Source organism: Diorhabda sublineata, chromosome 5 (assembly GCF_026230105.1).
Source record: "Diorhabda sublineata isolate icDioSubl1.1 chromosome 5, icDioSubl1.1, whole genome shotgun sequence".
NCBI classification, from domain to species: domain Eukaryota; kingdom Metazoa; phylum Arthropoda; class Insecta; order Coleoptera; family Chrysomelidae; genus Diorhabda; species Diorhabda sublineata.
The window spans coordinates 8,930,758-8,933,822 of NC_079478.1; positions in this window are offsets into that span (position 1 = coordinate 8,930,758).

The following is a 3,065-nucleotide window of genomic DNA, read 5'->3' on the forward strand; positions in this document are numbered from 1 at the left end:
CGCTTGGACCAACAAAAACATTTTCAAAAATCTAAACTATCATTTTAGGAAAGAATAAATAATCTTAAAGAAATCTTTCAAATACAGATTTTAATTATTCACATAAAATGATTGTGCCGTTTAGAAAATATTTCTTATTAAAAAAATACTTTTCGTTTCACAAATTCATTAAAACACGCCGCATGAAGACCAAAAAATACTATATATATATATATATATATATATATATATATATATATATATATATATATATATATATATATATATATATATATATATATATATATATATATAGATGTTTTCGGTGGAAAATTGAAAATTGAATAAATAAAACAATTAACCAAAATAAAAAAAGTTATTTTTATTATTATTATTTATATCAAAATAGAGGAAATTACTTGATAGATTTTGGTCAATAAAAAATAAACATAAAATCTTACCTGAATTTAATATCCATACCTGGTAAATTAAGATATCAAATTTGTTATTTATTGGCACTAACATTTCGGAAGACTCATATTTAAATATGAGCTATGATGTTAATAAATAATAATAATAGTTAATGTACAAACTTTGGAAAGTTAATAATATAAAAAGATATTTTTTACAATGTTCCTTCTAGAATTTAAGAAATTTCTCGCAAATAACTACTCCGATTCTATATACAAACTGACCACGTTAATGGAAAACACTGTGTGGTCTCCAAATGTGAAAAGGGTTACTGATATAAATATTTATGTCTATTGTCATTGTTAAAATTGTTTTTTGAATCATATGAATTTAATACCTATTTTAAGGCGACTTTGAAATACAATTCTCGATTAATTAATTCCCTGATAATAATAAAAAAATAGTTATTTAAAAGCTTGGAATACATATTAAAAAGAGTACATTCTAACATACCACTCGTCTTGTTACGTTTTCCTCAAATATTTTGAATATTTCTTTGTTCGCGTATTGTGGCACAGTCGTCACTTCTGATTTATCTATTCTAACATTCGAGTTTTTGAAGAAATTAATTGGTATGGACCTTTAACTGTCAGTAAAAGAAATTCAAGAAAATACTTTTTTGTAAACTTACCAGTCTATATTACCAGATAAGAAGCCATAATAACAAGATTGTCAACAAGAAAGTTTAGTAGTGTTGTCATACTGAAGAGACTAAATGAAAGAATAGTAAAAAACCAGTGAGAAGAAAAAAAGCATATATGTTAACGAGAAGCTGTTTTTTTTTTAAATCAAAGCTACAACTTTAAAGTTATCGATATAATAATATTACTTTGTTCATGTTCAGCAACAACAGAACAGAAAGTGAGAAAAATATGTAGAATTGAATTTGTGACGGATGGAGGATGTTCACATCATCGGGGTCCCTACAAGCATTACATAAATTATGTGGAAGTATCTAAGGACTTTTTGCCTCGATTTTCTCGAAAATTGGAAGCTAATTTTGAATATAACATATTAAAAATCGCATGGACCAATTAAATGATCAAATTAATAGGATACATGACTATTGGGTAAATTAATAAATTTGGTAACATAGTAAGTCATAAGTAAAACTAACAAATTATTAAAACATCACTTTATTGAAATTATCAAAAAAACTAGAGAAAACTTACATTTACATTCAGTTTTAAACCTAAAAAACACATTTCAAATCGATTAAACTTTGTATGACGGTCAATTTTAAACTGTTTCATCGATTCGACTTAAATTCAATTAAAAAATCAGGTAATCTCAAAATCTAATAGTTTCAGTTCAAAGTGCATATCTGAATTAAGAACAATTATAATAAACGAAGGAAACAAATTACAACTTCGTAAAACAAAAAGGGTCAATTATTTTTGAAAAATATCTTTCCATTTTCAACGAGTCCATATTTGTGAATCTTTAAAATAAAAAATATTAAACTAATGGTATTCTCAAGAGCTTCAATTCCTCGACACTTTATTCTGATTTATTGCTTATTTATACTATTCCTTAGATAATATACAATTATCAAGGACCACAAGAATAAATTATTAAAACTGTGTTAAAGAAAATTTTAGAAAAACGATAGCTGATACAAGATATCTCAAAAGAAATTTTCAACTTTGTATTACTTATTGTGTGAACGCAGCTATTCGGATGGGTACGGGAGTTATATCAATCCGTTAACCTTGCTCTTGGGAATTTAGTCGCTATAGAATTTCTCGGGGGCTGACCGTGCCCGAGTTTTACAAAAACGGTAATTCGGCGACTGTAACGTCTACAAAAAACTGCAATGTTCGTTACTTAAATGATACGCCAGACGCTTAATTTATTGAAAAATGGGCCGAAAAAACCAGAACAAAATCAGATAAACCAAAATCCGGGCGTCCAAGATCTCCTAGAATGATCGAAAATGTACACAGTGCTACTCGGTCTGTTCAAAACGAGCCTAACTAGTATATTCAAAAGCGTGCTGTTGTTTTAAACGTGCAAAATAATTATTTCGTATTTTACAGAAAAAAAAATGGGGCTGCACCCTCACAAAATACTGTTGGTGCAAGAATTGAGGCCTCAGGATGCTGATCACTTCATTAATCAGATTATTGAGCGCTTCGCAACGTTTACCAGCATTTTGTTTTCGGTTGAAGCTCATTTTCATCTTAATTGGCACGTCAACTAGTGAAATTGCCACTAGTGGAGTGCAGCCAATCCAAAATACAAACAAGAGATACCCCTACATTTACCTAAAGTGATCGTATAGGCTGCGATGTCAGCGCGAGTAATTATAGGCCCTTACTTTTTTGAAGATGAAAGGGGACGTTACAGTGAATTCAGAGCATCACGTGCAGTTGTTAGAAGACTTCTTCGTGTCTAAACTGCAAAACTTTGATGATTATAACCAAAGAACATGGTTCCAGCAGGTCCGAGCTCAAATACATCTAAAAGATCTCTGCCACTAGTTTATGAAATTCCCCCGGCAAAATTATCTCTAGAAGAGGTGCCATAGATTTGCTACATGCAGTCCCGATTTAACACCTATAGACTTTTTCCTGTGAAGTTATATCTTTCTTTTAAAACATCTTGTAATAGAA